This window comes from Phalacrocorax carbo, chromosome 2 (assembly GCF_963921805.1).
Source record: "Phalacrocorax carbo chromosome 2, bPhaCar2.1, whole genome shotgun sequence".
Taxonomy (NCBI): Eukaryota; Metazoa; Chordata; class Aves; order Suliformes; family Phalacrocoracidae; genus Phalacrocorax; species Phalacrocorax carbo.
In genome coordinates, this window is record NC_087514.1 from 52,156,106 (window position 1) to 52,183,517 (window position 27,412).

The following is a 27,412-nucleotide window of genomic DNA, read 5'->3' on the forward strand; positions in this document are numbered from 1 at the left end:
GTCCTTAATAGAAAATAAAATTACCTTTTCAAATTAGCAATGTCTACAATTCTTCAGAAGTTGACCAGTAATCTGCTTGCATCTTTGCAGCTCCACTTTGTGCGCGGTCACATTAAGCCATCTTACAATGCTTCTTTGTGGAGCCGATTGCCTAGTGACATTAGGAATGTCTTTTAAACTCTTATTTTTTCTACACCCTCAAGCACAGATATCTCAGAAACCATCTTTGTCAAGTGCTAGGGCAGTGAAATCAACAAACTTGCTCTCACCGCCTTAGATTTGAGTATGTCAGACGAATCTTTTTCAAGAAAAGCGCATCTGACTCTAGAATTAGTAAAGGCTGTCCCTAGTGGCTTTGGTTTGGGTTTTTTACCCCTCCCCAAAGCTGACTAAGAAAAACAATGCTCAAAAAGTGCTCAGTTTCTGCAAATGATCAATATATCAACTGAATACAAATAGGGAAAAAACCAGCAAGGAGTTTTCCCAAGCTTCACCTGCTTCAAGATCCCAAAATGATACATTGCTTTCTACAGGTGCTCAACCTGTCTTCAAATAGAGGGCCCCAAAAAGTGTTCAAGTAGAGCCTTTGACAGGTCTGGGCAGTTGCACAGGTAGTAAAAGGCATTCAGTGATGTCAGCTTCTTAGCTTATTCTCCAGCCTTAAGAAAGGACTTTCCAGTCTTTAGGGAAATAAAAGAAACACCTGAGCTGGATGTACAGGCGCTTGCAGGCAGGGAGAGAACTGGAAGTTGCCTGAGGGCGGGAAGGAAGCACAATGCCAGTCCCTCTCCTGAATGTCCCGCTGCTGTACACAGGCAGGAGCAGGGCCACTCTCCGAGACAGGGCTTTGCTCCCACCCTCCCGACTAACCCTTTCACAGAACAACCTAAACATTTCTGTTTCGCTTTTCTTCCAACCACCAACTCCTTTGCACGACTGCCTTCCCACACATGCCTTCATCAGCACTGGCAGTCCGCACCGATAAAGCGCTGAAGCTGCTTATCTGTATTTATACTTCGCTGACAGGAACGCATTGCCTCTCTGCGATTCTGGAGAGCACAAAGCTTCCTGAACCCCACCAGAAAGCCTGAGCAACAGCTGTCCCTACAAACTCAGCTCTCCTCTACCTCCCAGCAGCGATTTCTTTTTCTTCCTTTCTTTTTGCACAAACGCTACACAGAAAACTCACTCTTAAGACGCGCCGGGCTGCTCTGAGAAATCCTGCCATGACCAGGGCCCGAGAGTTTGTCAGGCGGGAGTAAGCACCCGCGCCTCAGCCGCCCCAGCTTCCCGCCAGGCTCGCGTCCCGCCCAGGAGCCAGGACGGCAAAGGAGGGCTCGGGCACGTCCCTCACGCCCCTTCTCCCGAGAGGTCACAAGGCCGGCCGCCACCTCCGGGACGGAGACAAGGGGCAAGCACGGCGCCCTCCCCCTGGGGGGGGGGGCTCTCAACGGAAGGAAGGCCGGTGTTTGCAACATGCCCCGCGGGAACCCAGCAGGACTCGGGGCAGCAGGGAGGCCCCATTCGCAGCGCGGAGCTCTGGCGGAGCCCGCCCCGATGCCGCACCGGGGCGGGGCGGGGCGGGAACGGCCGTTACCAGGCGGCACCGGGCAGGAGAACGCGCGCCGTTACCTGGTTGGCTCCCGGCGCCTCCGCGCGAAACGGCGGGAAAAGGGAACGCCGGGGCCAGGCGGCTTCCCTGCGGAGGGAGGCGGGGTCCAGGTAGCTCCCGCGAGGTTTCCCGCTGCTCTCGCGAGAGCAGGGCTGTGAGGGGCGGCCGGCGCGGGGGTTTTCGGCAGGCGGGACTGCGGGGCCTTTCGGGCGCCCGTCGAGTCCGGCAGCTGGTGTCCCAGCCCTCTCCTCCTTCTCAGCCTGTGTCTGCCCCGCGTTTAGGCTTTCCAAACAGCAGCCTTAGAAAAGTCAAGGCGACCAGTCAGGCTTTGGCGGGTGCCAGGGTTAAGTGTGGCAGGCACCAAGCGTTATGGAAAAGCAAGGGTATGTGTGAGAGACTGCATTAAAGCAAATGCTGCCTACAGAGGGGGAGCCTGCCTGAAATAAAGTCTTGCTGCTTTAGATGTAAAGAGGATCTTCGATACTCCTGTGGGAAAAGTGACCTTGCTAGTATTCAGGCTGTGCTGCCAAATCTACCTTTTCGGCAGGATTTGTAGCCTGCTGACTGCTGGGGTTTGCACACAGGTGTATTGGCAACGCTTTTCCCCTCCCTTTCTTGATGTTAACAGATTTCCATGGGTTTGTCATTTTAGCATACAGCAGAACAGCCTAGAGCATATTTTGATGTTTTATGTGGGTCTGAAAACCTGTAGGCTCATATAATTAGTATGGCGTAAGGCAGCTAAGCTTTTGTATCACTTTTGAGATTTTTACCAAAGTCATTTTTTTTGCCCAAATTACAGATCAATGTTCTTTCATTTACTGGGACCAACCCTGCTGTCTGCCATGAGATAATCCCTTTGATTTTTAATTCGTAGTTGTTGTTAGAAACAAAACACAGCTTTTCACTACTACTTTTCTGCCTTCACACGATTCCACTGCACCATTTTGGTATGTATAGGAACACTTGCCGAGACACCTTAGTGGCATTAGAGGACACAATGGTGATCAGTTTGCAAGGGCCAGTGCTGCAAACCATGTACTTTCTAGATTATTAATAGTGATATGGAAGAAGTTAGGTGTTCAGGTATATAATAATTGTTAGTAACTGTTCCGTCTCACTCTTGTTACATTACTCAGATCACTTGGATCTCCAGAAAGTATCATAAATATGGAGCTACGGAGTAAACAACTGTATCTGAAATATTAATTCAGCATTTCAGAAGTATTTTGAAATACCGTCAGACAGGAGTCCAAGACAACCTGTGATTAAGCAGCCTTTAAATCTGTTGTTCACCTGTATTGAAAATACTTTTGGTTTCCCATCAAACATGTACCTTGAATTTTGAAGTATTCTGAAAAATCTTGTAGTTAACTTTTCTGCTCATTCCTCACCATTGCTTAACCACTTATTTTTCGACTAAAATAAAACAAATCCAATGTTTAGTAGCTCAGCAGCAGGTTATTTACATCATAAGTTTGTTCCGTTATCGTACCAGTACTAAAATTAGCCACATCTTACGGAAGAAGCGTCATAATAGGTTGTGATAGACATCCCATAAATAATATGGGATTAACAAGCATTAAATAATGCTTGTTTGCAGCTTTTTATTCTACTTTTGAAACTTCTCCAATCTAAAAGTTTGTGACATAGGAAAATGATCATTTCCTCAGAGGTATGAGAAACAGATACCTTAAATATACACACAGATCTCATAAGCAGCAATAAAACAGCCCTCTTGCCGATTGTTCAGGTATTTTGCCATAAACTGGACCTTTCTTTCTATTTACAGGAAGCACTCTGAAAAATAATTATGTCATCCATTTTATTTCCCAATAAACGTGTGTGAGCAGTTTAATCTCATATTCCCTCATTTTGAACTTTATGGCAATATAAATCCATTGCCTTCTGCAGGGTCATTCTTATCTACTCAATAATAAGTGATAACGGATTAAGACCAGCAGCTAAACTTTACCTTCATCTCCCTTCCAGATTTATTTGATTTTATGTATTCCATAATCACATACTTGGCCACCAGTTACTGAATAGATCCTTGGCTCATTAAATGTACTAGAAAACTACTGAAGAGTCTGCTATTCCATGTTCACTTTGAATGTCTTAAGCTGACTAGTCTAACTGGAACTGCATCTCTGCAGCTCATTCATCTCATAAGAGTAAACACACACACCTAGACAATAAAACTGTGGGAAAAATACTTCACCATTGTTGCACTTGAACAGATATGAAACTTCCAGTGGTGTCATGGCTCACGTCCAGATTTCAGAATAGCCCTTAGTATGGCACATTAAACTAGGTGAGAGAATACTGATCCATGAGCAACTCTGCAAAAAGGGTATCATCTACTTTAATCCTAACCCATGTTAGACCTGGCTTGTCTGAAATGTTTAATCTTACTAATAGTATGTGAAGCTGTTGAGTTTCAATTAAGCTTTAGTGGTAATGCCTTCCTTCTTGATGCCTGGACTATTTACCAGCAAATCAACTAATGACTGAATTTCTCTTGTAAAAGTATAGCAATGGTGCAGCACAGATGAAATAAAAAAATAGCCTTTAATTACAGCTCACCCCTTCCTCCCCCTTCTCTTTTTTGGGAGGTAGTACAGAGGCTGCATCAGTGTTTCCAACAATTCAGGTAGCAGAAGGTGACCTAGCTCACTGCGTATGCACACAGAATAGGGTTAAAAGAGATTAGCAGAAAGTTTTTGGGTTTTGCTTCTATTACCTTAAATTTAGATGTAAAGATTAAAACCAGGTTTAAATTGCACTGGGGAACTCCAGTTTAAATATTTTAATTGCTTTAAACATAGTGGTAAATATATCGCTCTTTTCCTGTATATGTAAATATATATACATATATGTGTGTATAAAAAATAGTGAAATCCTTATTTATTCTCGTGAGATTTAGTAGATTGCACATACACATACATGGCCACTGTGCTCACAACCTCCTTGACTTGCAGATCTGCATTGAGGGATAAATATATTGCTTAACTCTCTAGTCATGTTAATTTAATGAACTTTATGTTGCAGTTGCCAGTAAGGACATCAAAGGAGCCCAACTTCAGATGCAGCAAATAAGAGCATGTGGCAGAGTTCAGCTGCTACCTAAACAGGATTTGAACTGGCAGCGCAGGAACTGGCAGTCCTCTGCATGGTATGATTTCCTACAGCTGGGAGGGCGCACAGAGCACACCACTGCTGTCTGGCACAGGTAGTTGCTTTCTCTGGAAAAATAGGGAGGAGCCAATCCATCACCCCCACTAGCTGAATTTGATTCTTCTCAAGCTGATTGCGTAGCCACTTTTGAAATCAAGCCAAGATCGATTTCCCTTTTTCCAGTAACACTGTTCACTTTAAGAAACCTTCTTTGAAGTGCTTTCACTGCTCCTCATCTGTAGTCAGAAACAGCCAGGATTTATTCTGCTGAAATTCTGAGGTCTTTTAGAGAGTCTTGATGGAGAAGAAAAAAGCAACCTGAGGGATGCTGTTGCAGGACCCCAGAGCAGTGAGCAGTGTTGCTGGTCCTCAGACTCTAAGCAGCAGCACCTATTTGTGTTAGCTGTATGCGGAAATGTTTTGCTCCTACTGATGTTTCTCAGGTTAACATGAATAGTCCGAGTAGTTATGCATATTTATCTCAGCCTTGGAAGGCTGTTTCAGGCTTGGAAAGCTGAAGTAAAAGCTTTCAGGTCTGTGTACAAAATAATGCCACCTACCTTTTACAGTAGTGAACGACAAGAATTCAGGACAGGAAAACAAGCAAAAGAGGAAAAACATATAGGAAATAATATTTTTCTTACCTTTTGAGAATGAAAATCCCCAAACAATGGCCCTGCCCTTCCTGCCCCCTAAAAAAAAGCAGCTGAGGAAAACCCAATTGAAACAGAACACATGAACTGGAGAGAGAGAGGATGGAAAGCAGTATTTTGAAATACTGATTTATTTGGTTTGAATTTTTAAAATGTGCTGTGTTAAACTCCTGTAGCTTTAAAAATCAAAGTTCTCTTGTGGCATTTTATTGGGTTTACAGAGGGTCCCTGTGCAAACCATACAGTTCAGCCAGCTATAATTTTTCCTTTAGAAAATGCTTTATTCCTTGGCAAATTTTCCTTCTGTGTTTGATAGCAAAATCAACAGAGATTATAAAAATTAAACATTTTTCCTGATGAATATTTTTAGCTTCTGAAAGCGTGCAAAACTTTCCCTATGTTCTTTTCCGTTTTCCCACACTTTGAAGAAAATTTGTTATACACAATACACACACAATGCTGCTAATGAGAAGGTAATTTCAATCTGCTATTCATTGAGTTTTAAAGCTGCTCAGGAGGCCTTTTTATTGGCACTCTACAAAAGAATAATAATGTTCATTTTTGCATCAATCTGGAAATAGCTGGCAGTAAACACCTCCATAATTGAAGCTTCTGTTGTGTGACTACTATAAAGTCTTACATAATCCTGTATAGATATTTTTGTATCTAGTGGTTTACGTCCACTGAGGACTCTGATTTATTTTTTTTTACATCATGAAAGAGAACAGTAATTGTTTCACTTAAAGATAGGCAAAATTAAGATTTTCAGGGAGATGGAAGTAGCTATGTGAGGGTTTTCAAAAATATAGTTATGCAGGTGTGGAGAAGATTCACATTTACTAAAGTTAAAGAGTTATTTTGTCCTAACAGGCATGACAAAACCTGTCTTCATTCCTTTCTATTCAGCTCAGCAAGTACTTCTGTGCTCTATTAGTTAATCAGTTACCAGATTCCACAGCTTTTGTTTTCACACTGTTTAATTTTTCTTATTTGACACAGAACCCATGAATGTATTGGGCTGCAGATACAGGTACCACTTTCAGGTCTGCCTACTCCTTATGATTATGACTGCTTTTTGTTACCATTGGCACCACCGTTATTCATTCTAAACAGGTTAATTTCTAATAAAGTCTATAGAAAGAAGGCAGTAAGAATGACAAGTACGTTTCCTATCCTACCATTAAGCCAATTGTGAATATGTAAATCTAGATTTAATTAGCTCACTCCATAAAATTGAACAATTTAAAAAGTCTGGCAAGAATTAGTAACAACACATCTTACTGTAATGGAACTATGTCACAACATTGCCGTTACAAGACAGGGATTATAAGAACACTGTATGAACGAGAAGACCAATAGGCAATACTTAAGTGACCTGCTCAAAATACTAACTCATTGGCAGCGGAGTTTCTATCTCTCACTCCCGTGCTCAGTTCATTGAACTGTCTCTCCAGTAGATACTCGTGCAGGCAGAGAGATGATGTTGAGCTGCACACAGAGGGTCAAAAAGCTGCACTCACAAAAATCCTGTCAACAAGCGCCATAGAGACTGGCAGTACTCAGACACATTAAGGAGATCTAGCCATTATACCACTTCAAGCATAAGAGAAATTTTTGCTTAGGTTTATCTTAAATTAATTTTAAAGAAAGACATTCAAAACTCACCCTTCTGTTTGAATTGTGAAAAGTTCTGTTCTTGATCGGGGTGATAGTATTTACTATTGACTTCCCCTCCAGCTATAAACCTCAAGTGAAAGTAAGATGAGGAAGCCACTCTGGACCACACTAGAGAATGCCGAGAGGAGATCTGCTGCACCTAAGATATATACAATGTGCAATGGATAACCTAATATGCCTTTCATTTAACTGGCTGGGCAGGTTTCTGCATTCTGGAGAGCATGGAATCATACCAGAATTTGTTGGCATAACAGGCCCGTCAGACCGGTTCCCGGGGCGCCCAGGAACCTGCCCAACCAGTCTGCATCAAAGGCCGGCCCAACATGCTGCAGCTCAGCTCGGCTCGGGGAGGCTTCATACACAGTGAATTATTCATGCCTCTGTCAACTCCCAACATACTACTCCCAGAGAATGATGTAGCCTCCAGCAAAATAATTTACTGAGGAGTGGGGGAGTGATGCATCCTTGTTAAGTGTAGCAAGATCTTATTGTTATAAATTTTCTTTCATTTTATAAGCAGATGCACTGGTCTAGAAGTCTTGCCCAGCGTAAGTACAAAGAGAAACAGGAAAGAAAATACCTTTTTTTAATAACACTAACCGTACAGACTTATTATAATCAAATAACACCAAATCTTTAGTGTGACCCGCTAAAAAAAAACCAAACCAAATTATGCTCTAATTTAGATTTCTTTCCAGTTGTCTTCTAAGTGTTTAAGTATTAAGTGCTTAAGTATACCTACTGTGTGTATAGGATTCAGCATAGTTTTGTTACATGTGGGAGACAGGACACTGGGAACTTGTACATGGAATATCCACCTTGTGACTTTGGTGGGGCCCTAGGTCAGTGCAAGCTCACTCGGAATTACTGCACAGGATATTTCAAGGTGAAACAGGTCAGAGAACATGGAGTGTATGGGACATGCTTCCATAACCATCAGGAACTACTTGTGAGGCAACAGCCTGCTTCTCCGAAGGATACAGCAGCTGCCCTGTTACAATAGCACATGGGCTGCAGAAGGAGCTGCGCTGCTTCTTGTTCATGGCTTTAGGGCAAGAATACTTGCACATCAGTCCTGCATATAGCATAGTTATTCAAGCTGTAGGCAGAGGCCAGGATATGCCCCAACAGAAGCCTGCCTCTGTGTAAACTTATTACTTTTTTTTTTTCAAATACAAATATAGACCATAACTTTCAGATCTCCGGCTGTGATTGTCAGAGATGTTGACTAAAATCAGTAGGAGTTGTAGAAGTTTAACACTTCTGGAAATGCGATGATGGGTATGTGCAATCAGCGTGCTAATCCTGTGCTTAGGCAGGTTCCTTTACTTTTTATTTAGGCACCTAAATTTAAACACTCAGGCTTGAAAAAATTGGCTCTGTTTAATGTTTTTAAAGGCTCTGAGTAACTGTAGAAACCTGTGTTCGTTCATAAAATGATCACACAGTGTTATCAGTTATCCTTAGATCTTCATTTCTTACTTACCAATTTTAATAATAGTTACTAGACAACTAGTGGTTGGAACAGGAAGTTACCATCAAATTCAACCAGTATTGTGCAACATGGGCGGTTTTTTTCATCATTGACCACAATACGTAAACGAAAAAATGCTGATATTTTAATAATTCTACTGAGATTGTTTTACTACAGAAAAGTAATCATTCTTATAAGACTATACCTTATGACAGCCTTGAAAGGAAGGCTTAATTCTGAAGAAGGCAACTTGATTGCTAACTGAGCTGAAATGACAGATGTACGCTGTTTGTGCTTGCAGTCACACCACCTTAGGCTATGATTTCATACAGTTAAGCAGGGCTGGGCTTGGTCAGTACTTGGATAAGGGATTTACAAAAAGTCCGCTGCAGGAAGTGGTTTTGGTGATTCAGTCGGCTATACTGAATAATTGGGCATCAGTGCCAAGTGTGATGGAGACATTCAGTTCTGGATATGCCACAGTCTTAGTGCCATATAAAATTGAAGCTTTTATGGACTCCAAAGCACTCTCCGCAGGCAAGTGGCTTACATCTTGAACTGTAAATCCCTGTCCAATGTGAATGTACTATGTCTGCCTACAATTTGTTTTTATGAATGTCACATAATTGCCTAAACTGCGTAACTGGTTAACGCAGGTAAATTACCACCTAAAATAGCTGTTAGACTATGCAATGTAGAATAGGTTCTGCTTGCATAATAGACTTAAGAATGGCAGGTGTGCTTCAAAACTGGTCTACGCCTTCCAGCTATGTCAGCTTGTCTCATAAAAGATACTGTCTGAAAATTTGTGTCCTGCATCCTGAGCTTATCACGGCAACACCAGGGCTGAGGAAAGAACATTTTGACCATTTTAAAATGGATAGAATAAATCCTGGCTTTCCTGATACCTCTTCTCCAGACTAAATCTGGAGCCTTGTAGGGAATCTGATGGTAAGCCTTTAAAAGACATTGGGCTTGCCATTTAGCTGTTGACTGGTGTCTGAAGAGTATAGGGATAAAAGGGATCTTTACTACCTCTTCCTTTGACTTGGTAGCTTAAAGAAGACTTTGGACACCTTTTCTCCTCTCTAGGGTCTTGCTCCCCCAAACCAAACCCACCATATACACACCTTACAGATTCAGTAGGGGCTTCTCATCAGTAGGGGCTTCTCATATAGGGTTGCTAGCAGGGTTGAGACCTTAAATTAGGCTTTTATATTCACTTCCACAAACTACAGAAATTTAATTTTTCATAAATAAAAAAGCAAAGGTATAGGACAAAGAAGTCATTATATGTATCAATACATTCTTGGGTAAACGTCACTTGACTGTTGTTCTCAGCCTCACAACTCATGAAGGTTCTAAAAATACATAAACCAGAAATAAATATTGTCGTATCAGACTTGCTCGGATTCTCTGTGATAGAGATTGCTTTTCCTCTTAAAGAAAGAAATATAATTATCTGAAGTAGTGAATCCTCTCTTATTTCAAATATAATTTGCAATACAGGGATCTTACAGAGGAATGGTCATTCAAAACAAACCTATTATTAAATGCTTTTCCAACTGAGAATAAATTGTAAGTTGTTTGTCATTTCCACCGTCAGTCAAGAAAAGTCAAATAATGCTTATCTGTGAATTCTTCTGATTTATACAATGACCACATAAAATATTCTTCAGGAGAAGAGGCTCAGAAAGGTGCAATTCTGAAAAGTAAGACAACCTAAATGGCGCAGGCTTCAACTTGTTCTTATAGTGAAGGTATGCACAAACATTCATGTCTACAAGTATTCATTACAGAGAGTTTACAACATACCTCCCCGTAGCTATCAAAAGCTGCTCAGTACTTTCACAAACAAATTCAGATAACACACATGCCCCCACACCCCTATCAGGGTTAAGTAATATCTCTCTCCTCTTGACTGGTTGTGTAGCAGTGTAAGGACGGAGACTGTTGGTTCATAAAGGGCATATTGAAAAATAGGCCAACTCCTACCTTGGATAGGGAAGAGAGGTGGCAGCAGTTTATTTCTGACCTAGAGGCTAGCTAGAGAAAAATGTCTCCAAGTGAACCAAAGGATGCAACCTAAGGCATTTTTGATGCTTTTCTGAGCAAGAACAGGTTTAGAATTTGTTGCAGCTAATTTGCTGATGACGACAATCTCTCATTTACCTCAGCTGAGACAGCAGGGCTGGGTGCTGGCAAGATACCAAAAAAATTTACAAGAGAACTATCACTATTCTCACTACAAGAGTAAGCCTGATATAAAAGCCTGGCTACTTTTCTCTTAGAGGAAAAGGCCTTGAAATGTTATTCTTCTTAGTGTCAGACTGTCTCTTTCTCCACAGTTCTCAAGACTGTCTTTAGCAGTTGGACCAGTTCAGTAATTCAAGAAAGGAAATCAGTTTTGTGAACTTCTGGGTGTAGAGAGATCTCCCTATGGGCTGTAATGCTACAGGAATGTTGTGAGGAGATGTAAGAGAAGAATTCCTAGGAAATTCCAACACTCCCTTCTGCTCTTGGAGAGGAGGAAGGAAAGAAGGAAATACAAACAGAAAGTAGCAGAAGCACCTCAGACCATTACACTGGAATAGTTACTCTGGAATGAGGTTGCACAAACGGCTGGAACCTCCATTTTTGCCTAATTCGAAGACCTCCCTACAAACAGTCACTTCCAGCTCTCTCTTACATAGAGAGTGTTTGGTTATTACTTATTTCAGAAAAGACTGTCACAGACTAAAGTATCAACATTGCTTGTCATTAGATTTTCTTCTTGTCTATTGCCTGCATTTGACCAAGTTTGAATTATTATTATGAAGCATTGCAGGTTATCCTCCTACAGACATTTAGGTATACTTTGTGGGTTTTTTTGTGGAGATTAATCTTTACAGAAGAGTATTTGCCATAAAGAGAGTTATAAAGCAGGAGCCAGAAGTGGCATTGCTGTAATTGTTTGAGGGTCTGAATAATAAATATTTTTCTGTTATTGGTCTTCTTTTTCAGATGATACTGTATTAAGCAACAGATTTCCTATGTGAACACATGGAAGCATGGGATATCGGGGACCTCACAGTTATCTTTTCCCATGCTGACATTAGATATTTTATTTCTCCGTTTTGTCTTCTACGTCTTCAGTTTTTTTAAACATGAGAACTACTTTCCCACCTCATGGTGATTTAGCTTGTACTTACAGTCCCTTCTGTAGTCCTTTGTCAAACACCTTGGAAAATCCAAGTAAATTATCTACTACTCATTTATCTGCTCTTCTACTAATACACCAGATTATAGTTTTAATAAGGAACTACAGCTTTCTATTGCAGGACGCTTTCTGAAATGTCCTTAGCATATTAGGTTTCTCTTTGTGTTTCATACTACTAAATGTAATAATAGTTTAAATCAAACTGTTATTGAAAAAGACTCACTAAAATTTCCCAAGATTATTCACTAGGTCTATCTTTTAAAAAAAGGATATGTATTTGTTGCTTTCCAGTGATTCAAGTGTTAGTGAGAAAATATATTTTTCGTTTGAAACTTGATATTAGTGAGAAAATATCTTTTGTTAGAAAGTTAAAATGCCACTTTTTTATTAAGCATCTTCAGAATTCAGAACATCAAGAGAAACCGAACCACTCTTATATTCAGTTACTTCATATTGCAGTTTTTTGTTGCAGCTTTCTCTTCCAATACCTAAAGCTTTGTTGGTCTCTCATGTTTCTTGTACTTAGAAACAGGAAGAGCAGGAGAGTATTGGGAAAATGCTAGATGGAAGTAAACGTAGGTTCCAACTTTTCAAAAGAAAAACAGACTTTTGCAATTAATATCTTTCAGGTAAAATTCTGAACTTCTGGAGTTAGAAGGAGCTTTGCTAATAACTTTACTGAAGCCAGATTTCTAATCTCTTATTTTACCTTTCTTGTATGATAAAATAATCAAACAATCTTCTGAAAAAATTACTGTTCCAGTATATGTGTCTGCTTGACACATTATGTGTAGCTTAAGGAAGCTACTTGCTTTCTGAAGCAAGGGGGAAAGATAAACTTGAGTTTCCCCTGTGGTGCTAGTCAGTACACAGAATACAGGGCGATGCTTTATTGTGACCCAAGAATCTGTTTCAGGCCTTGCTTGATAAAAGCATCAAATCAAGACACAGACCCATCAAGCCTCCAGCTTTGACCTTCAGCCTGTGGCTTGAACCATAAGTATGCTTGTCAGTTCAGTGCATCATCCAGCAGATTACTAGCCAGCTGTGATCCAGTGATTCACCTCTGGTGAATTTGATTCTGTGGGAGAGTCTAGCGGCATCCCATTGCAATAAGCACGAAAGCACACTGTTTAGCAACGCCTTGTGCTCAGATAAACCCATTAAGTGGCAAACTCCCCAGCTGCATTGTAGGATTTTTCCAAATAACACTGTGTGTCAGATGTGTCCTTTTGTTATGAAATGGATTGAGGTGTCTGTGTTGCGTGTCAGAAAAGAGGAATCATAAGAACATTTTCAATGAAATGCACTTCATCATATTTAGCTCTTTTGCTTCCTTAGTGATAGTGCTTCTAAGCCTAAATTACAGTCATTTGTCAAGGGCTACTCATGTGTGTCTATAATATAAAGAATAAGACCAGCCTTGCTTCATCAATCTCCAAAATAGCTTTTTAGTCCGCTTTTCAAGCTACAACATACTGAAATTACAATGCGCTATGAGAAGGGATGCTGAATCTGAAGTTATCTGCTGTTGTTTCAAAAGCCGTCACTCTTAGAACAATTGAGCAACCTATAGAAAACCCAGGGAAACTGGTGTTTATATAGCTTTTATGTCTGATTCCTTAACAATGCTTTGTGTTTTTTATGGATATCCATAATTAAAAAGAAATTGGTTCTTTTCTCATATTCCTTTTTTCTGCTCGTCATATGAAGAGAAAAGGACCTCTGACTTTGAGAGCCTTTTTTTTTGTCTTATGTGTCATTGTTTCTCATATTAAATTCAATTTTGTGACCTCTAACAGTATCCACTGTCCCCACTGAAGTGTCTGATCAATTATTTATGTCTTGGCTTAATCACACTGAACTAAATGAATTTCTGTTAAAATGAGCATAACTAACAGGGAGATGAATTGGGCCTACTTGTTTAATCTGATCTCCTCCTCTCCCTTTCTCATTTCTTCAACTTCTGTCATCTGTGGTCAGTTCTTTATATTCAGCAACTACAACAGAGTGATATTTTCATTGCTTAACCTGTTGTCAGCTCTCTCAGGACTTTAAAAGCAAAAAGTTCACACCAGTATGGCAGCGTTGTTGAAATGGGATGAACAGAGGGGCTTGTTTTTATGCCTCATTCAGTATTTCTTCTTTATCTTCTTTAAAATACAGATTAGCTACCTTCTGGGTAACCCCAAGAGAAGGTAGCTTCTGGCAGAGGGAGGAGAAGAGCAGCAGGAGAAGGGAGAAGGTGTGGTAGTGTCTTCCTCCAGCACAGCTCTCTGCAGAACTGTCCACCTTCCTCTGAAACACGCAGCTGGGGCCCTGACTCTCATGAATGGCAAAGCGGCTGTTGCTGCCCTTCTTGATTTACCCAGAGCCAAGTTTGCCATTGTCTCCCAATTGTGCCAATGAAAGTGTTTGTGGGTTCTCTTGGTGGAGGGCATCAGTGGAATAATCTGGTTTAAAAATTCTATACTTTAGCAAAAGGAACTTTTAAACAAAATTTACTAAATTAATATAATAGCACAGCCCCACAAACCTTGTATGAGGGTAGCTGAAGTACTGGCACACCTTGGCAGGGCAGGCAAAAATGATGGGCCCACAGGATTATTTTTTAAACAAAACTTATGTTTCATTTTAAAACAAAGCCATTATGTCTGAGGGGGCACGTGCTTAGACCTTTTCAATATACGAAAGGGATGAAACTTTTGGGAAAGTAGCACATGCACAGTAGCCAAAACCTTATTTAATATGGCATGAATGTTATTCAGGCCTTAATTGCATGGGGAAACTGTATAACATATTTACAGCTACAATGTAAGCGCATTACTGGACTAATCTAGAAGCAACACAATACATTTTCCTCATTCCCAACTTGTTTATCACTGAAGAGATGGGATCCACCAAAAAAAAAAAGAAAACCAAACACAGAAAAGGTGACTGTAATTTAACAATGTCTTTTGTATTAGATTTATTTTCCTCCTTCAGGAAAGCTGTGTAACTAAAACATAAACTCTTCACCTGCACAGGAAAGATTTAAACTTTGAAGTGATTCTTCGTTACAAGATGCTGGTCAAGTTTCTTTTTGCACTGTGGTTACTGTGCTGTGCATCACACCACAGTATTTTCAATGCTCCAGTGATCAAAAAAAGAAGTACAATACAGACACAATGTAAGTATTGTTGTTTCCATACGTACTTATAAGCTTCTGAAAATTCCAAGGGAAGTGGGAATTTGCCTTAAGGAAAGTGTATTTTTTCTGGTATTTCCATAAGTTCCTGGCAGAAGGCAGTTGTGTCAGGATGGACAGCTCGGGTAGTCTTTACCCGAGCCTCCACCTGAGGCAAGACCAGAGTCCAGCTGATAGCTCCTCAGGATTCTGAGTCATGCTGTCTGAGAAAACAGATACTACAGGATTTCAGTGTAGGAGGGCTTTTTAAATGATTCAGTTAAGCTAGACCAAATTCATCGGTAGCCACTTATGTTGATTTCCATTCCATAGCTTAGCATTAGCTAAGCTAAGCCAGGAAGTCTAGTGTGAACGTGAACTTCAGTGATCAGACAACTCATTGGATTTGCTCAGTGCAATCAGTTTAAAATCTCATATTTAATCGGTATGTCTGACATAGCAACATTAGAGAGAAGTAAGATAGCATGTGAGTTTACAGCACTTTACCTACTTTACCCTAGTCCTTTCTGAACGATCACTTGTAATAAGTGTAAGTGTATCCTACTTTCAGATGCACCAACTAGTGAACTCTGATGGCTTTCCCTAGTCCACTTGGCAGTGGTTACCTTGTATAGCTGAGACCTAACTTAATCTGTTGAAACTTGCTCATATCCCATGTGCGAGATTCATTTGTATTCTTCCATGGTTAGCACAAAGTGGGCAGAAATGTCAGCAAGCCAGACCTGGAGCCTCTCCAGTGAAACTGGTGCTTGTACATATAAAGTGTGTGCAAATGAATTGGGTGCTATGTAATTCAGGTATCTAAAAGGGACTTCCCTACCACCTCTTGTGCAAGTTCTCCCAATATTTTCTTCTTTAGGAAAGAAACCATATTTTAACAGATACTTTTTTGAAAGTAAAATAATTGGTATTTGATCTACAGTAGTAAAAATGGATCTACCTGTGCAGCGTGAAGGCCTTGAGTGTTTCTATGTGCAAATCAGCAATGTGGTTTTCTTTTGTAAGCATCTAGAAATGCAAAATCAGAACATACTGATGAAGCCATTCTTTGTTTGGCCCAACACTGACAAAAATAACTCTGATGCACCCTCTAAAATTAACAAAACCACATTTATAAGGAAAAATACCCCCGACAATCTATTTCTAGCCAAAACTATCTGGATAACCATCACTCTTCTTAGCTGGCCCAAACACAGACTCTCCACCTACCTTCTTATAACCAGGCTGACTCATACATAGTCAGGACCAGACAGTATGCTTTGCAAAATGGCAGCAAATAGGAGCCTAAAAGACAGCAAAGAATACTGTCTAACAAACCCCTTCAGAATTCAGTAAATGGAAATGTGTGAGCTAAATGAAAATCTGAGAGAACACCTCCCCCCACCCCAGGCAATTTAAAGCATGTATGGAATAGTGAACAAACAGTGTATATGTAGCTTCAGTCACATATTTTTTTCTGACACTCATGTCCGTAGCTCACTCCTGGCTCATACTCAAGCAAATACAGGAATATGATTAGTTCTAAGAACAAATATCAGGGACTCATATTTGAGTTATGCTTTAAAAGGCATCGACACAAAAGTAAAAGGTGTTAAACCACATCTGAGGTATTGATCTAGGCTCTGCTACCATTTAAGCAGATGTTCTTGTTATATGTTAAGGTACAAAATATTTGACTAATGAAGTGCATAAAATTATTTTCCAGCCTGAAATGGATGATCTCAGTGTAGGGGAGGGAAGAGTTTGTCCTGTAGTTCTTTCTTCTTTCATTGCTTTGTTGTTTTTCAGGTTTTGTGTTTTAGGATTCTTCAGAGAATTGTCTCTATTCTGTGGGGGCACACAGAACCGAGGGATGAAATCGGTTTCCCTCTTTTATAAACTGGGCTGGAAGGATCCTGCTGCCTAAATGTCTGTGCTGGAAGGGACAGGGAGTGCTCATTCCCCATGCAGACAATTGCTGCTTCCCCTGTGCAGCTAGATACCTAGTTACTCCTCAGTAAAAGGTCAAGGAAATAGATGGGTGGTGGTGATTTTCGGGTGAGAGCAGAGGGCAAGGAGGGGTTATATCTCCTTGCAGGAGCAATCTGCTCCTTCCAGTTTCTTCACTGCAGCAGCAGGGGTTAACTCAGCTCTTCAGTTTTGTCAGCACATGTGAGTACTTCACCCTCTTTTTTAGGGTGCCAAGATCCAATCTTCCCTACATGCTGAGAAGCCCTGGGAGAGCCCAGTGTCAGCAATGCTGGTTTCTAAGAATTCGGCACACTTATATACTTACTGCTCAGATGGTATCTTTGTTGTTTTTCCAATCATGTCTGCCTCATACATTTTAAACCCAAAGCAGTACAAGGATTAATGCAAGTGGAATGTGCATACTGGGACATGGCCTATTTGTTACAGGAAACTATTGTCACGCGTTACTGACAATCTGACATAGGCTCGCTTGTCTGAATTGCAGCATAAAACGGAAAACTTACCTTTGAGGAAATATAAACCATTTATCAATGGCTAATCTCTAGGTTGTTTTCTTAACGTCAGTGAGAAACAATAATTCAGTGACAGAGAGAAGTTGTTTTTTTATCGTAGGTATTCTACCTGGGTCATCAGTAATACCAGGTGGATTTTCTTCAGAAAATACCTTTTTTTTTCTTTTTTTTTTTTTTTTTTTTGCATAAGTCATAGCCATTTACAGTGCTAGGCAAGAGGAATGGCACCAAGAAGAGACATTCTGGTCTCAGTGAATTTCATGGCACAATGGGGTTGATTTCAACTGGAATTGGTTTAAAAACTGAAAACAGTCACTTTGGTTTCCCCTCTCTCCTTTTTGGAACTTTCTAGACCATGTTTGGCCCATTCCTGGGCTGTGAAGAAAAGTGAAAGCTCAAGCGTGCCCTGGCTCCCCTCCACCTTGTTGACTTAAAAACTAAGCCGGGTCTGGCCCAGCCTCTGTCATTCAGATCAAAATGCCCTTTTTAACATAAAAAGAAGTTTATTGATGGGACAAAAGTTACTGCATTGAATTGCCTTGCAAAGTTTCTTTTAAGGGCATGACATAAAGGTTAGACTGAGCCGCTGGGGGTGAGGGATATCAGGAGTGATCAAGGGCAGGAAAGCTGGACCTGATGCTACATATTGTTTTGCTTCAATCTTATGACAGCCCCATTGCACTGCTGCTTGGAGGCTTGGCATCCTCTCTTTTTCAGCTGACCTAACTAAATAGTCCACCTCTTCTTCTGGATGCATATGTATGTGTTGTAGGAACAGAGAGAGCATAGCAAATGCTGAAAATCCCATGGGGGATCACAGAGCACACTCCAAAGCACTTGGCTGATGAGCTGCAGCCTGTACGGCAGCACTGCGTGCCCTAGTTGTCAAGGCCAGGTTGGAGAAGGCAGCAGCTGACACCAGTGGTAGTGTTCAGCGTATGAATAGGAAGCAGAGCATGGGAACAGCAGGGATGGCAGCTGACAACAGCAACTGAAGTATGAATCAGGGTGCAGGAAGGGGGATGAAATTTACACAAGAACACAGACAATTTGGATTTGAGTTTGAAAGTTTTCTTCTTGTGAAAGAAAATGCCTGCTGCTAGTTTGAGTATACTCATCTCGGGCATTTGTACTGTTACCCAACTGCTTATGAAGCAGTTCACCAGTACTGGTCAGAAGCAACCTGCATATTCATTTTCTAAAGAGAAATTAATCTTGTTTCTGTGTAGAAGGCGATTAGCACCTTTGCTAAGCATATTGCAATCCTTAGAGAAACCAGAGCATTTCAATGCCTGAAAAACAGTAACATGAATGTTTCCAATCATCATCATTTTCAGCAGTATCAACCAAGCAGCATGCTTAAGGAATCAGGAAAACATCTTATTCCTGTTTCTGTTCTGATTCAGATATTCCTCTGATTCAACGCCAGAATAATCACTTTAAGGCAATTGTTAGGAAGGCTGGAAGAGTTAAAGCAAGGTGAATATGGCCCTTTTGTTTGTGCTATCTGTACTTTTTGTACTCTCGAGCCCAGGGTGACACTTGATATTGTACTTAGTCAAAGCCTTTCAAGCAGTGCTCTCTGTATCAGATTAATGATGCTCTGAGTTACACGGGCAGCAAATCAAGCAAATCAATACACATACAATAGTTCAGATGGCTTTTTGTCAAAAGAATGAAGGACTTGCTGTGACAACACCGGAAAGATAGAAATATGTGGGCAGATGGCAGTATGGCCTCGTTTGGACAAGTGAACAGCCTGAACTAGTGTCATCTCACCTGGCATGTGACCTGAGAGAATTTGGCTCTGATTTCTTTCCTCCCTTTTGCATGGCCCTTTGTTCATTGTCTTTCAGCAGTGACGGATGTTTGAAATCCATATGCTACTGCTGCTTACAAAGCTCTAGCACCAGAGGAAAGCAACCTGAGCTTTAGAGACACTTCAAAAGCAAAAGGACATAATCTCTATGTTGGGATGGCCATTTAGGCTGTTTTTTAAATAAGTTTTTCCCCTAACAACATGGCAGTTGCCTAATTTTGAGCAGCCATTACCTTACCTTTATTTTGAGGGATCACTCAGCTCAGCTGGGACCTCTGCACTTCCATCGAGGAAGCTAGCCATCTCAATACTGAAGTATAAATTTATGTGTGAAATACTTTTCAAAAAATCCTGATGCTAGGAGAAAAAAGAAATAAACCTGCCCATTTTAATGTAAATGTTTGGGTCAGAACAGGAGAAAGACTCCGCTGGTAGCCTGAAGACTTTGCCTCTGCAGGGTCAGGCTACAAGCCTTCCAGAGAAATTCCAATAAGATTGTTGTTACAAATGCTAAATCGTCTTTTCTGTTTCTCTTTTTTTTTTTTTTTTTTTAAATTAGGTTATCTGGTTTTATCATGCAGGAAGATCAAAAGACATGTAAGCACCATGAAAGAAAGCTAGGAAAAGATGCAAGTGCTGAGAACCTGGCAAAAGACTACCAGGTGAGTGACCTCAAGGAGGCTGAGCTGGCTTCTGGCTAAGTCGGAGGTTCCAGGGTTAAATCAAGCGAGTTACTTGCGCTGGCCCCTTAGGAAAGGCAGATACATAACACATGGAATTTTATTCCTGTGCTTCTTGTCCCCCTGTGACTGAAAGACAGCTAATAACAGGAATGCTGTTGCCTCAGATCCCTGCCGGAGGAGATGATTGCTTAAGGCAGAGCGTGTGTGAGTAAAGACGTTGGCTTCCTATTCTGTAGTACTTTCCCTGATGTGTTACACAGCATGACAACTAGAACAACACTTTCATGATGTTTATATGTTTTATAATACATGCTAGCAGTAGAATCAAGGCCAAGTGCCAAGACAGTTAATTAATTCCACTTCCCTGAATTGCCCATAAGGTTTAAGTTATGTATGGCAATTATCTCCTTTAAATTATTAAGTACACAGAAAGGGCTTGTGCCTGCTGTCTTTCTACCCGCACCCTGGCAGGGGCAGCGAACCTTGCTGTGCATTTGCTTGCATGGTGACACAGTGCTGCGTCCCTTCCTGCTGCAGCTAGAGCCATGACGAGCTGCACCAGCAGCCCCACAGTGCTGGGCTATGCACATGCATGCAGCTGCCTGCAGCTCACTGCCTGAGGAGTTCCTGTTCCAGGAGATGAGGCAGAAAAGGGTAAGGCACCAGTGTATCATCATCATGGCTGTTATATGGAGGAAGAGAAAAGACAGAGACAGCAGGCACAAGGTTGCTCTCAGGAGGCAGAGTTGCTGTAAGGAACTGAATCCCCCGTTTAACCTACATCTCCATCCCAGGACCTACTCACGGAGCTCTGTGTTAAACCACACAAATCTTGCAGATTTCTTGTACCATTTAATTTCCTCATGCTGCTAAAACAATGCCAGTCCCTGGGCATGCTGTCTCCGTGTAACTTCAAGGGCTCCGACAACTTGAGTAAACAAGGAAAACCACATTCAAAGGGCAAAACATGCTACTCCTTGCTTGGACTTCTAGTCTTTTACTTTCTCCTGAAGGTGCCTAGTTGCTTTTTAATTATCTTAATCTCATTAACCTTCACTGGACCTGTTGTATGATGATGAACCTAAACTTAAACCTAACCGTCTGAGGCTGCTGTGTGGCTCTGTAGGGTGATATAGTACCTCCCAGTCTGCATTAGGGGGCCCCTGTACTGAAGCTGGTGTTTTATGCCAACAAATTACCAGACATCTTGCGATGGGTCCTGTGGCCCAGACAGAGCTCCCTAAGCCACATGTGCAGGGTTCATTCACTGTGTGGGGCCAATGTACTTGAGTCTGCTTTGGGCTGCACGATTTCCTTCAGTAGTTCTTTCCTGGGCTTCCTGGCATGCTTTGAGATACAGCTGTCTGTCCGTTTACAGGATAAAGATGATGTATCTGACCCATGCTTAATAGCTAGACCACCATCCATCCCTGCAATCCATAGTGAGTAGGCAAAACCAGAGGACAGCGTACAAGCAGGTGATGAGGTTCAGCCCCTTCCCAGAGAGCCAGGCAGGGAGGAGGGGGTGTTCTCCAGATCACAGCTGAGCTTTCCCTGCTGGTCTGGGGTGCCATGGCAAAGTGGGGTGGTAGGAATACAGCTCAAAGCTTTTAAAGCTGGGGTACCTGGAGAGGGATGTAGCTATAAAAATGCACATTCTTAACCTACTAGGAAAATAAAGTAGTTAATGGTGAAAAATTAGGTTGTTTTCACAATTGCATTTAAAACCCTAGGGGAGCCTCTAATGGGCTAAATGGAATACTTAGCGAAGAGCCCTCATGTTTTCCTCTTTTTTGTGTGTTTTAATTTACCATGTGTAGCTGCCATTATCCATAAACCAAAACTTACGACTGTGTTACAACAGGAGAAAAGAACACTTTATTGTCTGCTGTTGGCAGATCACCCAAAGTCCCCTCCCAACTTAACAAGCGTTAAGCTTCAATAAGACACAAGACACTTCAGAAAAAAACATCGCCACAAGGCTAATGATGACAACAGCTGCCAGCAAACTTTCCATTGCAAGCAAGTAAAGACTTGAAACAAATTTTAGCTCAGGTTTTGTTTTAGTAGCATCAGTGACATGTCTGTGCCGGCAAAGGCTCAAATTGCATTCCTTAACACCAGGACTGTAGACCTATCTCCCGGAGTCATTACATTGCAACAGCCTGGTAGTCATGAGTAGAGTTGTGAAGCCTTTAACAAATCTGACCTTTTTCTTCTTTTAAGAGAAGGTATTTACACGCTAAAAAGCCAGTGGGGCAAGTCACTGGAGTCTCATATAGATGAAAATTTCTGCATGCCGAAGAAAGTTAAGGTGCCTTTTATGTTTGGAGGAGGGCAGGAGAATGAGGCTGTGGGTCTCAGCAAAGCTGGAGAGTCAAGAACATTGTAATTCTGTTTACTTTTCTGATATTAATTTTCTCCTTAGCAAGTCATTTAAAGGCCAGTCTACGTCAGTGGCCTTACCTACCTAAATTAGAGCTCTGTACAGTATGAGTAGGTGAGGTCTGACCTCTAACCTTTCCCTTCATTTTTCCAATCTATAGTGCAGAACTGATTTTAGTTGTACACCTCTCCCAACAGGGTGGATCATGAAGTTGCTCTGTATGAAGTTGCTCTATACAGAAAGCCTTGAAGATAATTAGATGAAAACAACCCCAAACCCTTGGTAACAATAAAATGTCTGAGCAATGTAACTGCAAGATTGTACAACACAGATAATGAGTACTGTTTGGTAGGAAGAGGAGTTCATGCTGTCTGTGGTTGATGCACTCTCCCATCAGAATGAGTGTTGCCATTTTGCTCAGCATCTTCAAGAGCTGCAAAGAAGTAAAGGGCTGCAAAGGGCTGGAAAGCCCTTCTGACATCCTGACTATCTTTTCTGTCTTATGAAAAGTATGAGCTTAGAATGGGGACTGTCTTGCAGAGGTGGAATTAGCCATGGGGTAAAAATTGAACTTATTTAACAAATCTGCTCCCTGAGCCACAATCAGGAACATTTACATGCCAGTTTTCTGACTGAAGTACGTTTTTGCTATGTGTAAGCTGCGGCAGAGATTGCATTTGCTCTAAGAAGAATCAAGAAATTCTGGGTCAAAAAGGCTACATCTCCCTTATTTGGTGGAATACAAGCCAGAAATCTGCCTGAAACTAAAGGTACTTTCTCATCTGTGTGTCTGCAGTTCTGTCCCTAAAATACAGTTCAGCAGGCCTCATAGTGTCTTGCTGTAGACACCAGCCTTTTTAGAAGGCTCCTAAGCTGACTTCTCTGCATTGTATTGCCCATGTAATTTTGCTGCATTGTGATAAGAGCAGAAAAACTTTACATGAGTTAATGAAGCCTATGGGTTGGCACGTGCTTGAATCTGGGCTAAGGAGTAGTGTAGCTCCAAATCTCTGCGTGTTTGAAGCTCCTGCATTTTGGTTGTTAGTATTCCAATTATTTGGACATGAAACGAATTTAAGCTTAAGCATGTGCTGGGACCCAAGCTTGAAATGCAGTCTAGAAGTAACCGTGGTGGTGTCCATACCTATGCAGACTATAGTGCAAAGTCCTGTTACTGAAGCTGCACGGGGGCATCATGATCTGACCTGCTTTTGTTTACTTATGATGTCACCAGTAAAACACCAGGGTAATACAGCTTGGCCTACTGAATTTGTACTATGTGAGGTTAGAAAAACAGCTTTTAAAAAAAACTTAAATCTGTTATTAAGTCACTAAGTGATCATAAACACCAAGCCTCATATTACTATTTTTAGAGTAATTTTTCAGACCATAAATGTACTATACCATTTGCAGCTGGCCAGAAAACAGAAAAATATTTAAGGAATTGGCAGATCTACCAAGTAAAGCACACACTTACCCTACAAAAAAGCAAACCTTCTAAGGAGCTTCTATAAAGATGCTTTATATTTGTGGGCTATCATCAGCATACAAAGAATGGTACAGGCAACAGGAGTGTGTTGTTAAGGGGCTTACACTGACTAAAAAAATGCTGACTATAAAAAGTAAAGAAGAATACTGGAATTGAGAATTTCTACTGAGTAATTTGATTAGAACACCTGATATTAAAGCTGCAAAGAATCCTCATCTGTATTTGAGGAATGTAGTCCTGGTTACTTGTATACAAAACATTTGTCTGTCTGATTATTTAGGATATATTTCTTAAATTAATTTCTTTTAGAACAGAACAAGACCAAATTCCTATGTTTTTACTCAAGGCAAAACTCCCACATTTGGCCTAAACGAAACTGACTTGGCTTGATTTATCTTATATTTATTTTCTACGAGACATGTTGTGGTATTAATTTAGGCAGGACACTCCTCATTGTTTTCACTGGGGAGTCCTGCTTAAAACATGAACCCATATTACACTATCCAAATGATGAACTTGGAGTGAGTAATCAGATCTGAAGGAAGAGGCAACCTGATTTTGGAAATCTGTTACATTTTGTGCATGCTCTACTGTAAAAAAAAGAACAGAGATGAAGTTCAGTTTGAATTCTGCCACACAAAATCAGCAGTCCTTCCTGTTCTCTGAGAAGGGAGGTTCATTGGAAAAAAAAAAAAAAAGAAAAAAAATCCCTGAATTGCATCCTCCCACGAGGACATTTAATTTAATAAAGCAGCCTCCTCAGGATTGCTCCACTGTAGGCGCCTCGGGGGGAGGATTCTTCCTCATGAGGAGGAGGATCTTGGCCAGGCATGAGGGAGACGCTAAGGCTGGGTGTTGGGGAGTGGATTTGTCCCTGAGGGCAACGTTCCCCTTTCCAAACAGCTGTATGGATTTCTAATGCAAATTGTGTCTTCATTATGTGTGCGAGAGGATTCATTTTTGGGTAGGTCAACCGTTTCACCCTCCTTTCTGAATTCCCCTGGCTAGCCTACTTGGTCTGGCAGTTTGCTGACACGCCTACCCTATGTCCTGATGCACACCTGCCACCCTCTTCCATCCTAGCACCCAGGCGATGGGATGCAGGATGAAAACAGTGTAAATGAATTGTTGGCAAGTTACACAAGTATAGCCTGAGTTTTGGCTTTGGGGTGCCAGTGTTGATAATCCCAGGAAGAACAAGCTAGCCCTTCTGCTGTTCAGGGTGGACCAGTGGAGTCCAGTCTGTAGCCAGGGTCTGGAGTGGTTTAGTTGGCTGCTACCCCAGCACCAGTCACCCACCAGCTCCCAGGGCCAGAGCTGCTCCTCCTTGTCACAGCGCTTCGGCAATTTCTTGTTTCAGCATCAGTTTACAAGGTAGAAGCAAAAACCAAAATCTACTGTATGATCCTAAAGAAGTGAAAGGGAACTTTCTCTGTCAGCCTCAACATGAGCGAGACTGAAACGAAGCGCCACCCCCCTTACTCCCACTCCCCCAGCCTTTACAGTAGTGCAAAAGTCTTTCAAAACGTGAAATAGATGCCTGCTTTTGGGAGGCTCAATGTATACCTGCTACACCCTGCCTTCAACCCAGTAATGTATGGTCCAGGAAATAGGAAATCAGCATCTAGAGATTTACATAAACAAATAATACACTCTTCTATCTAGGAGGAATATTCTATGGATAGAAAATAAGATGTTATTTGTTACAAAAAACATTTCAGGCCAAACAAGCTAAGAATGGAGTCAGGAATGAGCAGGTTTGCAATAAACTTGCATGGAAGAAACCCCTTGCTAGGTGGTCGGTATTCTAGTGCAGCATCTTGAAGGATGATTAGTTACTTTCCTGTCTCTGGGGAATATTGCAAAGGACCAGTGCTTTGCTGTTTCTCTTGACCATGTGGATGTGTGATTTTTTTTGTTTGATCTTCTTTGTGCTCTTGCATCCCATGGCAGACTCTGGTTTGTCCTACCTATTTGACTGAGTTTTCAGGAGGAAACACGAAGTAGGAAAAGCCAAAGAGCTATGGAGGAAAGGACGTTGAAACACTCTTACATCCAGCAGCAGGACTTCATTTGGCAGCACACGCATGCCTTTTTCTAGGCCAAACTTTCTCTGATTAAAAGGTTTTGGCCAAAAATCAGAATTGGTAAGTAAATTGCACATTCAACGCCTTTCCAAAAGTATAATGAGAAAGAAGAGGAAATTCTATTCACTTTAGAAAAAAACTAGATCGCGTTGTATTTTGAGATCTACTTACGTATACTTACTGAAAAACGTGAAAAGTGGGGGTTGCTAGTGACAGGGTCACTTAACCAGACTTTTCAAGAAAAATAGACGAGAATACCACCAGATGGCGCTTAAAGCACAAAATAACCCTAAAAAATGCCTAAACCTTAGGGCTTCCAGTGCCATCTAGTGCCGCCACCGGCCTTCCGACCTTGGGCAAGAAACATCTCATTGAAGGAGGGCCCCCAGGATGGCTGACGACTGAAGGAGCAGGTTATGCTGCCTGTGTTCATCGTGAGCAACATACGCAATGGTCTGAAATGGGGAGTGTGTCTGGAGGAAATATTACCCTCTTGTAATATGCTGACTCTGTCCTTGCATTCCTCCCAAAGCATCCCACCCTCACAGACAGGGCACTGGTTTAGATGGACTATTGGCTTTCTCGTGGTAATTTTGACAACATTGAAATTTACTATCAAAAATCACCGGCTGCAAGTAAAAAGTATAAGGAAAAAGAGGTGGGCTATAAAAAATCTATGTCTTCTTCAGTATCCCTTTCAGAGTGATAATTTGCACACTTATAGGCCTCTAATAGAAGTTTATCCCATAACAGTGAAGCAAACAGAAGGGAATGACTGTAGACAGTAATTTTCAAGGATTCATTTCGAGCAACAAATCCTCTGTTCCTTCTGCTTTGCTGCTGAGCTTGCAAATACTTACTGGCAATCTCTGTTGTTCATCACAGGGGAAAAATTTTAAAGCAAATGAACATCAAAGAAGTAGCGAGAGGAGAAGGACTGGCAGTTTTCACATTAGAATATCCAATGTTAAAAAATATAAATAAATAAAAGAATTTGTTTTATCTCTGAATGGATGGGACTTACTCATTTCTCCACAGCTGCCTGCCTTACACAGTCCTCCAGCTTGCCTGAGCATGCATGTTCTCTGAGTGGGAAATGTCCTGTCCTGTTACGTGAGCTCCTTTTCTCCTGAAAAAGAAGAGCTAACAGGAATGTTCTTCTCCTGCACAGCTATGATTTTCTCAGAAAAGATTTTCTACATTTAGCAGCTTCACTGCATATGGAACATTTACCATTTCCAGCAGAATGAAAATCTTCCTAGTAGTTGAAAGAAGTTAACTGCAGTTAATACAACAAATGCTTACAGGCATTGCCTATTAAGTCATTATTTTGCTTAGCAACCTGTTGGTCTTGTGATGTTGTTCTCCCATCCATGCCAGTTCTCTATTCCTCCCATGGATCACAATCATTTACCCCCAAGCAATAGGGAAATATGGGGCACTGTCATGTTTTTGGGAGGTTTCTTCCCCTCCATCAGAGTGGTTG

General features: G+C 41.3%; 1 protein-coding gene across 5 annotated transcripts in view; it reads right to left on the reverse strand.

Annotated features, from left to right (window-relative positions):
* The window catches only part of RBBP8 (RB binding protein 8, endonuclease), a 44,991-nt gene extending 37,864 nt beyond the window's left edge, over positions 1 to 7,127 (reverse strand). Inside the window, exons 1-2 of one of the 5 annotated variants that reach the window (XM_064442875.1) lie at positions 1,633 to 1,736; positions 25 to 151 (exon numbers count right to left, since the gene is read on the reverse strand). The gene's annotated coding sequence lies outside the window, so the exon portion shown is untranslated. The other 4 variants (XM_064442876.1, XM_064442879.1, XM_064442877.1 and 1 more) reach the window with 4 other exon arrangements.
* Positions 7,128 to 27,412: the final 20,285 nt, after the last annotated feature.